General features: G+C 32.7%; 1 pseudogene; it reads left to right on the forward strand.

The window, feature by feature from the left end:
* Positions 1-2,605: 2,605 nt before the first annotated feature.
* Positions 2,606-12,819, forward strand: LOC128160037 (uncharacterized; annotated as a pseudogene).
* The last annotated feature ends 1,703 nt before the right edge of the window (positions 12,820-14,522 follow it).

Below are 14,522 nucleotides of genomic sequence, written 5' to 3' on the forward strand. Positions count from 1 at the left end.
AAGTCCCAAAATAAATAACGTTTGGGTTTGTGGTGATCGGCCGTTCACAGTTTTGTCCATAGGAGGCAACTGGCAAATTTTATTAGTTGTGCACGCATTGCGCCTTGCACTACTTGACTCACTTTGCGATGACAACTCATTTAATCATTTAATTACACGTAGATAACTTAAAACGTAACTCTTACAAATGTAATATCCGTTTTACATAAAATTAAACATTTATACAGTTAATAATATTATAATTCAAATCACGCCTTTCATAACATATGCTTCATAATATTTATCGGAAGTATAATTAACTTACTAAAAGTAAAGCTTATTCATGCCTTGCTTATTCGAAAATCAACAAACCCGTGCTATTATATAGTTTATTGCATGTAGCGTAAAACACTAAATGAAAGGAAGCCAAAAAAAATGATGTACAATAAATCAATTTATTTTTTTCTACTATGCAAGATTATAATTTGTATTTTTTTTCACTTAAAACCCCGGAACAATGAATAAATCAGAAAAATCGACCAATTAATTCAAATTTCCCGCCGCTATTGGAGCTGTCATTGAACTTAATCTATGACGTCACACTTTCTATACCGGATCGTTTTATTAACATAGCATCAGTATTTGATTTAGCAAGTTGTGATATCGCTCTAATTGACAAGTTTTGGAAAATCAATTTAAGACCATTCTTTCACCTTCAACTTTCCACTTAATAACAAACCAACTTCAAAGGAACATGTTCGTTGAAATCTAAAAACGGAGGTTTGTGTCAGAGAATATCCGCGTAGTTGTTGAAATTATCAACAGATGTCAAGTATCATAGAAATTGTCTGCCGTTGTTATTTCGACATGGTATTTTGACTTTAGAGAATGTATTTCAAGCATCTCGATCACAACTATAACATACTTATTCAGTTAAAGAACTACTTTTGACTTGTCGCACATATACTAAGGAACCATCAACATAACTGGATTCATTCTTGATATAGTATAATGCTGGTATACATGTAAGTACTACAGGGGCAGAAGGAAATGTCAAACTAAGTGTTTACATATTTTAACCAAGATGTTTGTGGTAATTATATGACAAACGGCCGATGGGCCACATCGCTCACCTGAACAACGGTTCCTTATAAATTGTTGTAATTTACTGAATTGAATTTTTTAGATATTAATTTTTTTTATCTCCAAACTGCAACCGTGTAACAACCATTTTGTTGCATGGTCTTTGTTTATAGATTGAATAATAAAGGTTTTCAGGGATTTAAAAGGTAACACTGTATTTAGATAAACAGCCAACAGCGTTCCGAGATATAATCACTTTTTTGTATGTGGAATAAAAGTGACAGAATGAAAATTTTACTTTCTTTTTTCCATTCCTTGCACTTATAAAGTTGATTTTAATGACTATTTAATGGTCTAATTAATTTTCAGTTAAATGGTTTGTCTGGTAGACATTCTAAGGAAATAAATAATTAATTAAATGGAAATTTGTGGTCATTAAAGTGTTACCATGCAACAAGGATAAATTGATTTACAATTTTTTTGATATTTTTCAATCTGTTCAAAATGATGTTATTACAAACACACATCAAAACCAAGATATTGTTTTGATTGAAGTATATTTGAGAGAAAAAAATACAAATATGCTTGACTTGGACGACACATATTTATAAATTTTGGAAAAAGGCGAAACAAGATATTACACAATTAATGTATTAATCAAGACAAGAAAAGCGATTAAGAAAGGTGCACAAAAAACGTAGAGTAATTGTCAGACTCTAAAACATAGCATAAATGGTAACACAGCAGAAACATTTTGCATATGTAATGGTAATTCAAGAATCACTAGCAATGTGAAAATTAGAGTAAATTTTGATGAAGAGGTTTTTGGAATTTTTAGAATTAAAAAAAGAAGAAGAGTAAAACAATAAAATTATAGATTATTTAAATAGAAAAAATGTAACGAAACAATAGTTATCGTCCATAAACGTATTTAAAGTGTTGGAAGGAAAACTTTTAATTGACTTGTAATAGAACAGAATTTCTGTCACTACAATGTAGCACGACATAGAAACTAAAGGAAAGTATTGTAAAAAAAAAAAGTAATGGCGAGCGAAGCGAGCTCTAAGAACCAGTTTGCGCGGGAAAAAGAACGAGGTAAACCTATAGAGTTCATCAAACAAATTTTTTGTCTACGTCCCATAATGCTCTCTAATGTTTTCACCCGTGGTGCTTTGCCAAAAATGGCCGACTTTTAACTCGTAACTTACGGTGACTTAAAGTTCGAAGACACTTTGGCGAGACTCAAAAAGATTTGTTACATGCTTCTATTCCTTCGTATTGAGTCGAGAAACGTAAACAAAGACGAACAAAGTCATGGATGACGTCACAGTGCACTCGTGCTATATTTCCCGCGATAAATTTAGAGGTGGATCAAACATCTGTAATGAGTGTACTGGCTATTTCAGTATAGACTGCGATACCTGCCTCATTGACATATAATTTGTTTTTAATCTTTTTTTTAATATATATATATATATTAATATATATATATATATATATATATATATATATATATATATATATATATATATATATATATATATATATATATATATATATACCTGACTTATGCATTTGGTAGACCGATTGTATTATTTTATCTTTATTAGGGAGACCAGTAGATTAGGGAGACATATTTTGGTCTCCGTATTATTTTGACCTTGTCTAAAATGTAATTGGCTTATCTTTAAATGAATGAACGGTGTGTCTTTGCCTAAAATGCATCAATGTGTCTATTATTTGACATCCAATAGTTGCCTTTTGTCTATATTTTTTCGTAAAAAGGAATTCAATCTGCCTCCATCGTATAATTAGCAATGACTATTTTTCTGCATTTAGGAGACCAACGAAAACTTGCAATATTGCAAAAAATCTAACATATATAATTTGTTTAGCCTTTAATTATTCTAAATGAACTTGTTTTCAAAATACTTTTTCACTTTTTATGTATAAAGCCTAACTAGAAAAAAAGTCGTTAATTTCTTGACCATGTTTGAACATTTGGCAAGTGCTCTCCGCCATTTGTTCCGAGTACTCTCGGAACGTCTCGGGTTAAAACAATGGACCTTTTAACGCCAGCGTGTTGCCTTTTAGGAATCAAAGCCATTTTATGGTAAGTACTTTTGATAATCCTACTACAATTGAACAAAGTAATGTTTTTATGAAGTATTTTTTTAAAATATTCAAATAAAATAGGGCGATAATGTGTGCAACTTGACTATTTTACACCAAATGTTGATTAATCTTCGAGGACATTCGAAACGAAGTTAACAATAAAAGCATGATTTTCATTTCCACTGTACTTTTGATGTAATATGTAATTCAAGGATTTATCAGTACCTTCTCCAGAGCAAAAGTCGTCCCCATTCCCAATTGGAAATAAGTTCACTTCATCAGCTGTCCAAATTATGATCCCAATTAGTATAGCAGTATTTTTCCCCAACTGGTAAATAGTTCTTTTGTTTATTTCTTATCAAAAAATACTTCGTAAAATAACCAGAATGTCCATAAATGTTCAGTATTAACAAATGATTAAACCCATTTAGCAAAACTGCAGTCATAAAAGTTTCCAAACACGCTGTAAACATCGCCAACTTTTAATCCGATTTTCCTCTGTTTTTCTAAAACATCGTTATTTTGTGGTATACAGTACAGTACTGTAAATGGTACATGTTTTTTTTTTTCAACACACTAGACTGATATAAAAGTAAAAGGTAAATGTTATGAAATATTTCAAACAGAAAAATACATTCTCAATTTAAAAGGGGATGTTGATAAATTCTTAATAATGTAATACTTTTATGACCAGTGTTGAAGGTGTTTATTTCAGGGAAAAAAACTTGTTCTAATAACTAAATATAGGAATATTATACATATATCTATATTGTGAAGTTAATTAGATTCTATTCAATTAAAGTCTAGCTCTTTGATTTTCCATTATGATAATAAATTCAGAAATCATGATGTATGCAACATATAATTTCTCCCAACTGCATGAAATTGTCGATACAATTTTCCCAATTCCAAAAAAATTGGCATTTTCAAAATAAAAAAAGGCTGAAAAATCCCTGTAATTATATAGCTATAGTTTATTGAAAATGGACAGAAAAGTTAACCGAAGAATGTCGCTTTATGTAAATAGATCGACATGAAGAATTTTCTATATTACAGTTATATGTACCAGTAATATTGTTTTAAATTAATTATGTACGTAATGTAGATATATGTACATGTACCCCTTGTTACCTAAATGAATTAAAAGCAAATTAAGATCAGTTGTATAGTGGAAAGATAGCCGACTATTCTATGTACGAATTGACTTAGGTAAGATAGTCAGGCCTCCATGTTTACAACCGGGATGCTCACCCCACATTTACAAATGTGACATCATAGTATCACTCTCGTTTGGCTTTTCGGATATTATCAGGTTTGTAAAATTTTTGGCTTTTGATGATTAATAATAATGTAAACAATGTGTCTACAGATTCCCGTTGGGCTGAGTGTGATCTGTTGACCAGGCAAAACATGTATGTCTTGATTACACAGCGTTGTGCACAATGTGCTCTCAAGAACATTCAATCCAGAAGCATTACCAATGTAGCAACACTTTTAAAACTACTTTTTGATACTTGTATTAATTTTAATGTTTATGCGCACCCGGGGCGCTCTTCCCCCTGTAATTGTTGATTTATTAGAATAACATGACATGTTTCATACATGATAGCATTAGAAATGGTCGATGGTTGTAAATATTTTGTTGTTTACCAATTTAATGTATGTTCTCACTAGAACATGCACATATGATATATGGTAGACTATTATCACATTCAACTCTCTCTCTCTCTCTCTCTCTCTCTCTCTCTCTCTCTCTCTCTCTCTACAGCAGCGATTCATCTGATGACCTTTAAAAATCATGCACCTGCACTCTTGCGAGTATACAAAATGTTGTAAAATGTTCGTACTATATATTGTTCGTGCATTGCACTGCGATGTTTTGGATCGCATTCAGTCGCGTCTGAATAGTGTGCATGTCCACAATTTTTAAGGAGACTTGATGCAAGCACTAAAACGCATGCAACAAATGCGAGACCTCATGCAATATATGAGAGAGCTCGTGCGAATCTAAAACATTCCGATCGCAAAGAGTTGTAAAGTGCTCGTACGCCAATTGTGAATGGGGCTTAATGTAGATGTTTATGAATCCAAAAGTTTTCTTTGCATATAAACAATGCTTTCACACAGGTGCTTGTGGTTTTAATGTAGGTTTTGGAGTTATTAGCACAACCAGTCATGTCAGTGGAGATTTTCTCCTGCAGGAGAAACATTAACTCTTTACCCCTTAATGCCACCTTTTGACGCATAGGCCATATCCTTAACACTCTACCCTGGGCTACCCTTAGAGTGTTTTCAGATGAACTGAAAACAGCTGGTGTGTGTTTTTGAATAGACTTATTACAGGTCTTAGCAAATCAAAAACATAGAAAATTATATATCAATGGATTTGTAATGAATTAAATTTTCAATATTCATTGAAATTTTTTTTATTTAAGTCACTAATAAAACAATACAGGTGCTAACAGGTATATGAAAATAAAACTGAGTGTTCTACATTGAAGCTTTATAAAGAATAATTTCACTACAGATACTTGATAAATATATTTCAAACTGTGTGTATTACAAACAATTATTTAATAATTTTTATAGAAAGATTCCATTGTCATCACGGAATTCGTTTTTTGATAGTAAATAATTAAATGCACCTGTGGTTGACTTTTCAATTCATGTCTATCATTTTCAGACTTATATTTACGATTTTTCCAATAAATGGTGTAAGAGGATTTGATAAATCTAACATGTTAACAAAATAAGTGTGTTAACTTTTTGAAAAAATTCAAATTTACCGGTATATTCGTGTATTTAGGGGTTGCAGGTAATGCACACCTTGTGTTCCGTTTTCTGTAACTACACAGATTTTTCCACAAAATTTTGCATGAATTTGACATCTGGCTTTCATTATTCAATCTCACTACCAATAAATCTAGAAAATTCTACCTCTAAACTTGATTATAAACAAAAAGTGAAAACATGTGCGATGTCCGCATCGTAGTCCGCCATCTTTGTTTATTGTAGTAATGCATCACGCCACCATACACAGGTAAATCACGTGATATCTTTATTTAGAATGAGTGAACAACCATCCGTATACATGGCCAGGTGTATACCAGTCAATGTTTATAATAAACAACAGGTGTTGAAGGGTCTAATTAAGAGCTGTATATAGGGTGCGTCAAAAGTCGTCATTAAGGATATGGCCAGGGTCGTCAAAACGCGTCATTAAGGGTTAAAGGATAGAAACCTCTAAGGGGAAAAGAGTTAAAAGGACAGGATGGGGAGGAGAGATTGAAGACAAGCACAGAAAACAAAATATTTATCTATAAATATAATGGAAAAGAACTTTGGTAATACGATTTATACATATTTACATGAAGCTGGAGGTATGTAGCTCCTGATGTAAAAAAAAGAATTGAAGCAACGTTTATCCAAATTTTTTTTTCAGACCAGGAGATACAGACCTGCAGCTAAATGTAATATTTTAACATTTATGTATGGCAGTAATGTTTCTAGAAATAACTATAAACAATTCTAATTAAGTCAAGCAAAAATACCAGTAATTACCGGTATATGCTTCTTATTTAAGGTTTGATTTCTTTTTATGTACACTGTAGTATTGATGCTGTCAGGAGTGAACAACCATACATGTATCTGCCAGTTTGTAAATGATGGCAAGGACGATGCAAACTCCACCATAAACTCAGAGTGTTTAATGGAAGGGAATACCTATGATTGTTTGCTAAGAGAGACATTGTGGTTGGGGAAGAGATACTTCATGTATATGACTATGGTTGTGATGGGAAAAGCTTGCGGTGGCGCAGCAAGGTAGGAAAATGGTTGGATTAATTATACACAAAAAATAATTATTAAGAGAGAGTTTAGTGATTTACAATCAGGCTTTGGATATCTTGTTATCTGGCTTTGGTTTTGTTTTTGCATTTTTTCGTACATTGATTTGTTTTAAACTAATCTAAAAAATAGGTTTTTCTCAAAAATTTAAAAAGTATCAGAATAGATAATTTATATGTTTTTATTGAAAAACAAGCCTAAAACTTCTGTTAGTGTTGTTAAATAGGTTAAAAATCGTGATCAATTAATCAGCAGAATTGGTTGTCTCTTGCCATCTGATGATCGGTCAATAATCGAATCGGTAACAAATTATATTAAATTCAATAATATGGGGCACTAAATTTTATGCTATGTATAATCTAAAATATATAAGTGCTATTTTCACTTCCTTTTAAAAGCTTATAAGACTTTTGCTGTATTTTTATTAGGTAGAATGTTACACATCTTTTGAGATTGAAGAAAACCCCCAGCTCACAACAGTTTTCATTTCATTCAATACAGATTAGAAAACAAAATGATAGGTATAATATTAATGTAATAAACCCAGACTGAGTATAATTGATTATAAAATCTAAAATCGATTATGATAAATCGACAACCTTTTCAACTGATCATGTTGATTGAAATTCAATCATCGTGACAACACTAGCCCCTGTTCATGTACATGTTTTTACCGGTACTAGTTTTGATTGATTTCAGAAAAGGCTGTGATCCTTTTGATTTTGGTAATGGTTTTGTTAGGTTTTATTTCACTTTATTTTGTTTATAGTTGTTTGATTTTCTTTCAATTTTAACATTATATACGGTTCTTGTGCTGACCTGAATAGATTTATTTTGTTTTCATTATCAAGCACTATTAAATTAAAAGCTTGAAAGAGGTGTCCAGTTGTGCAGTGGACAATGCACCTGCTTATCACCACTGCGACCCAAGTTTAATCCCCATGATCGACAGTTGTTGTATATGATAGGGTACATTGGTCGCCTGCTTGGACACGTGGGTTTTCTCCAGTCACCCCAACTTCTTCCCACATCATGACCCACTCGCGCTAACATCCATGCCAACAAAAAGCTATTAATATAAGTCAGTGTGCATTGTGAATCTGTCACTAATGTGGAGGGTCTCCTTTGCAGAACAAAATTGTTTTTTGTTAGATAAATTACAAAATCTGTTTTTGTAGTAAATATGTATATTTTGCAAATTGTTTAAAGAATGTACTTCTTGAAAAATATACATTTACATAGAATTATCAGATTTGGTAGGTTAGTTAATTTAAGCATCAATCTGAATTGGAATTCATTTTTCACTGAATATTGGTACAGTCTTGTTTTTGTACCATGGCTGAAAAGTTTGATTTAGTCAGTGGTCTGTTGTCAGATTTATAAAAAAGAAACATCAATTACCAAATGTGGTAAACTAATAATTGATGAATGTTTATGAAAGAAAATTTTCTATATTGTTTTAATTTCTTTCAGTTCCCTCTGATGTGGATTCTGACCCATTTAGTGTATCAAACTACTCGCCAAGTTCTGATTCTGAATCAGATGAAAATAAGAAGGTTTTGGGTAATGTTATTATTTAAAGAATAATTTTGCATCTGCAGTCCATTTTCACTTTGCAAAAAATACCTGAAAGAACAAGAGGCTGAGAGCCCAGTCATTTTAATTCAGACTTAAGTAAATCCATTTATATTAACTAGATATACTTTGAAATGTAGTTGTGTATAACAATCTACATGTTGATCTGGTCTCCCTAATGCTGTGATAATGCATTAGATTTACATGATATGAGTGGAATGTACTGGATGTAATATATTTGTAACAGTTATATTTATTTTGTTTAATCATTAGGAATAAAATTTGCAATGATTTAAAAAAGTAAACGTAGAAGCTTGTATTTACAATACAATATATTGGTATTTTTACAGAGTCCACCCCAAATTCATTGAGAGCTAGCCGCAACACAATGGAAAAACAGGGCATCTTGACCCTCAGAGAAAACAGTGAGCATTTTGAAGCAGGTAAATGAATTAAATTCAATGTTGCAATGTTATTATGTTTTTAAGCAAGAAACAATAATACAGTCAGTTGGGTAGCTAGACCTGAAACGAAGTGCATGCTTAAAATGGCAGGGGGTGTGGGGGCCACCATGAGGCCCCCAGTGGGTCCAGGACAAAGCCCAGGGGGCGAAAGCCCCTGGAAGCTCATGGATTCTGACGATTTTTAACACCAAAAATTAAAGCAGAAATTGAAAGGAATGCTTACTATTTAAGCCTATTTTTAGGCAGTTAAAATTGTTTTGGCTATAGTTTAGGCATAAAATAAAATCACAAAACTTATTAAAAGTTAAAAGAAGAATTTTTTTTTGACATTTGCCTTTGACCCACTCAAAGCTTTTATTCTTAAGTTCATTTTGACATAGTTTATGGTAATGAATATCTCAATAAAGCTGTGATATTCTATCGGGGAAATTTAAAATGTGTAAAACTAAGTTCAACTGCAAAATAAATAGTTGCCTTTTTAGGTACATGCATTGTGTACTGTTTCTTTAATATGGTACTTTAAGACCATATTGTGTGGCTATATTTGGTGCTTAATACGTCTTTGTTTAGCATTGATTTCGGATAAAGTAGGACCGAGTGACGGAAACGGGCTGATGGAATAACTAAGTATGGACCTTAATACTTGAATTCTTTTTTTATATTTTTTTTTTCTTTATTTATTTTTTTACTGATTTTTCCCCCAAATGATGTGCATGCTCAGGCATATAAGCATACATGGTAGCTACGCCACTGGCAGTGTACAATTTACTACTCAAGTCTAAGATTGCTCGTGATCTTGGGGCTTGGTCTCCCTAATGCTGTGATAATGCATTTGATTTCCATGATATGAGTGGAATGTAATGGATGTAATATATTTGTTATACTTATAAGTACATGTATAAGTCATTAGGAATAAGTTTTGCAAAGAGATAAAGAAGTAAACTTAGAAGCATGTATTTATGATACAATATATTGGTACTTTTTTACAGAGCCCACCCCAGTTTCATTGAGATCTAGCTGCAACACAATGGAAAAACAGGACAGCTTGACCCTAAGGTAAAGCAGTGAGCGGAGGTTGACAATGGTTTTCGAGGGGTGTCAATTTCAATAGATACCCTCCCAAACAGGCACTATTCATTTTATTTTACTGAATGTCTTATTTCTAAAGAAAATTTTACTGCTTTTATTTAGAAATGAAGTAAATTCTACGACAAACCGTACGCTCATAATTTAAGCGCATGTAACAGTTCGTTGTGTTACCAATTGCCAAGTGTGTTGTTAACGCTGAGGGTAATAGAACGGATTACCAACTGCGTCTAAACCAATCAGATTTCAGTATTTAACATTTAACATGAAAGTATAATAAAATTGTTTGTCCGGTCTCCCTAATGCTGTGATAATGCATTAGATTTCCATGATATTAGTGGAATGTAATGGATGTAATATATTTGTTATATTTATTTTTATTAATCATTAGGAATAAACTTAGCAATGATATAGAGAAGTAAACTTAGAGACTTGAAATTGCAATACAATATATTGGTACTTTTTACAGAGTCCACCCCAAATTCATTGAGATCTAGCCGCAACACAATGGGAAAACGGGACATCTTGACCCACAGAGAAAACACTGAGTATTTTGAACAAGGTAAATGAATTAAACTAAATGTTGCAATGTTATTATGTGATCCTGGGGCTTGGTCTCCTTAATGCTGGGATAATGTATTTGATTTCCATGATATGAGTGGAATGTAATGGATGTACCGGTAATATATTTGTAATATTTATTTTAATTAGTCATAAGGAATAAAATTTGCAATGATTTAAAAAGTAAATGTTGAAGCTTGTATTTACAATACAATATATTAGTACTTTTATACAGAGTCCAACACAGATTTATTGAGAGCTAGCCGCAACGCAATGGAAAAACAGGACATCTTGAACCTCAGAGAAAACAGTGAGCATTTTGAACAAAGTAAATGAATTAGAATCAAAGTTGCAACGTTATTATGTATAACAATTAACATGTTTGTCTGGTCTCCCTAATGCTGTGATAATGCATTTGATTTCCATGATATGAGTGGAATGTAATGGATGTAATAAATTCTCCTATATGTAATAATATTCCTAAATATAAATACACTGTGTTAGAGTAAAATCCCAAGAGATCCGAATATCAACATGGTGTGTAATTTTGAAGCGAGCAAAAAAGTGTTGATTCCTTCAATAATATGAATTAAATATTTAGATGAAAAGTATTTACAGCCTCAGAATGGTTTGTTATGAATAATTTGACTGTTATTTTCAATACAACTTCATTATTTTTCTCAAAAATCGATTCGGAGCGATTCTGCAATTTTCTGCTACATTACGGGTATATGGGAGGCATTCCTGTCAGATTATTATAACTAAGCAGAGTGTAGTGAAATTAATAGCATTATTGTAGGCCCAAAGCTTGGTTCTGTAATTGTAAACAATACGGTGCGTCGATGTAGTGAATGTCCGATATCATATGCAATGTCAACCCGTGCACGCACGGGTCAAAGTCTAGTAAGAATAATTAATTTTGACTTGTGAAAGAAAGTAATCATTTTAAGATTGATAAAGCCACAAAAGGGGCAACTGTTTCTTTAAAAGATTTCTTGTTTTAAACTTTATTTATGCAATAACGATTCTTTGATCTTTTGCAGTTCCATACCATTGTTTTCCCTCTCTCAGTTCCTGTGATGAAAGAAGTCAAGTTGATAGGTTTGTTTCAATCTATTTTGTGGATGTTTTTCTTGTTTGATAACATATGTAGCTGCAACAATGTAGCCCTCTCCGATTTTTTATAACTGATGTTTACTCCCCCCCCCCCAAAAAAAAAAACAAAAAAAAAAACAGGAGAGGGCTACATTATTGCAGCTAGGTGTTAGGCTTCTGGCTTTTGAATGACAATGTATAGATGGAGTTATTTCCTTGTGACTTGTGACAGAGGCTGTAGTGCACAATTCCATTTGACTTTCAAGAAATGTTCAGATAGTAATGAAAATGTAAAGTGTTTAATAACATTTGCTGAGTACCACTTTCAATACTGTAAAAGGGATTATTTACATGTAAGGGAAAATTTACACTTAAGCTTAAAACTGGGTAAAATACCCCCACATTTGCATATGGGCAGTGCTTTAGTGTGGTAAATCACTGTGTATGTATTTCTATTTCTTTTTTCTTCATTAAATAATTTTTGTATTTGTGTACATTTTTGAAATTTTATCTAAAAGGGTGAGTGTCGGAGTTACATGTGCACAATCCTAAAGGTCCAAGTACAGCACCTGAATCACATGTGACTGAAGAAGATTTGATGTCCAAACCCTGCGAGAGTGGAAATGCAAATGCATCGGATGTTACCCCACAAGGTGATCAGTCTTTTTTTTATTTGTGTGAATCTGTGTGTGGTAGTGGTGGAAGTGGTGGTGGGGGGGGGGGGGGGGTAATAGAAGTCATATTATTGAAATGATAAAAACTTTTCTCAATAATTTTCTTTCTTTCTTTCTTTAAGATGACAATGGTACATTGATTTGCATCGTTTAATAATTAAAACCCATTCATAATGTTTTCTCTTTTCATTACGTTTTATGCATGCCTGTCCTTAGTATTTGCAAAGTAAGATATTCATGATATTGTTATTACAGAGTGCTTCTTTGAGATCGAAGATGATAATGGAACTAAAGTTCTTGCAAGCCCAGTTGCAGCCAAGAAGACTAAAAGCAGCTCAGGTGATATATCTTTGTTGCTTGGTCTATCTATCCACAATTTGATGAATTAGCAATTTTTAGGTCACCTGAGTTTATTGCAATCCGTTTTCGTCCGTTATCGTGCATCGTGCCTTAACAATTTTACATTTTTAACTTCTTCTTAAAAACTACAGGGCTGATTATTACCATTTTTGATGTGAGGCATCTCTATGGTGAGAGGAATCTAAATTGTAAAATTCATGGCTCTACTACCCCCGGGGCGCCACATGTGGGGCCAAATTTGCAAAAAAAGAGCCAAATTTTAAAAAATATTCTTCTCTATTCCCACACATGTTAGGAAAAAACTGGTTGCATAGTTATAATGTCCATGAAGCCCTCTACATAAATTGTAAAATTCATGGCCCCTGGGTCAGTGGTTCAGGCTCTAGGGTGGGGCCAATATGGCCATATAGTAAAAATGTATTAAATCTTAGAAAATCTTCTTTTCTACTCCCATATAAATATATATATATATATCTGGTTATAAAGTCCATGAAGCCCTCTACCAAAATTGTGAAATTTATGATTCCCGGGTCAGGGGTTCAGGCTCTAGGGTGGGGCCAATATGGCCATATAGTAAAATGTTTTAAATCTTAAAAAATCTTCTTCTCTACTCCCACACATGTGGGCAAAAAACTGAATACATGTACATGGTTACGATGTCCACTAACTCATCTACCTAAATTGTAAAATTCATGGCCCCTGGGTCAGGGGTTCAGGACATGAGGGGGGAGGCAATATAGTGTTAATGCATATAATGTTATAACATTTTCTTCTCTATTCTCACACATCTGTATAAAAAACTGACCTATAATTATGTTTACCAGGAAGTCCTCTACTGAAATTTTAATTTTCATGTCCCCTGGAGTATGGGTTTTAACTCTAGGGCAGGGCCAAAATGGATGTATAGGTGTTATTGCATATAATGTTAAAAAAATTATCCTTTTTACTCCCACACACCTGAAAGGAAACTGAATTCATGATTTTGTAGACCCGATCTTTTAAGTTTTTTGCCAAAATTGTAGGTTTCACAGTTCTTTTTGAAAGATTTCAGGCAGGGAGGTGGCCATCATTACTAATTTATAATTTTTCTACTCCAGAATAAAACCTAATTAATTAAATGCATATATGAGACTCCTCGACAAGTTTGTGTATGGGTTATATGCTACTCAGGTGACCGTTACAGGAATAGAAACAAATTTCTCATGGAGATTTATAATGTGAAATGTTTACATCTTTTCACCATTCGGAACCCACTTGAAATACCTCATACAATTTTTCAATTATGTCATCCAGGCTATTTCATGGCCGATGCAATGCAAAATCCCTATAGGCTTTCTATTTTGGGTTGTGTATTGAAGCCTACAGCGGTAGAGGGGGCATTTCAAAACAGATAGTCTTGACATATAAGTGGATGAATGTAGTTCGAGCATGAATGTATTTATGAAAATCAAAATATTCAGCAAGAAGTAGTGGAAGCAAAAACCATACAGAGTATGGTATGCCTTGAATCTATACATAGGTATTATCCTTTTTACATGAATATGTAACAATATAATAATTCTGATTGTTCATATTATTTTTAAAATCTTTTCAAGGTAAAAGAGAAATCCAGGAGTTTTTGGAAAAACATGAAATGTATTCATTGGAACGGCTTGATGAGAGGACCAAATTTTTGAAGATTAGA

The sequence above is a fragment of the Crassostrea angulata genome, chromosome 8, assembly GCF_025612915.1.
Source record: "Crassostrea angulata isolate pt1a10 chromosome 8, ASM2561291v2, whole genome shotgun sequence".
Lineage (NCBI taxonomy): Eukaryota > Metazoa > Mollusca > Bivalvia > Ostreida > Ostreidae > Magallana > Magallana angulata.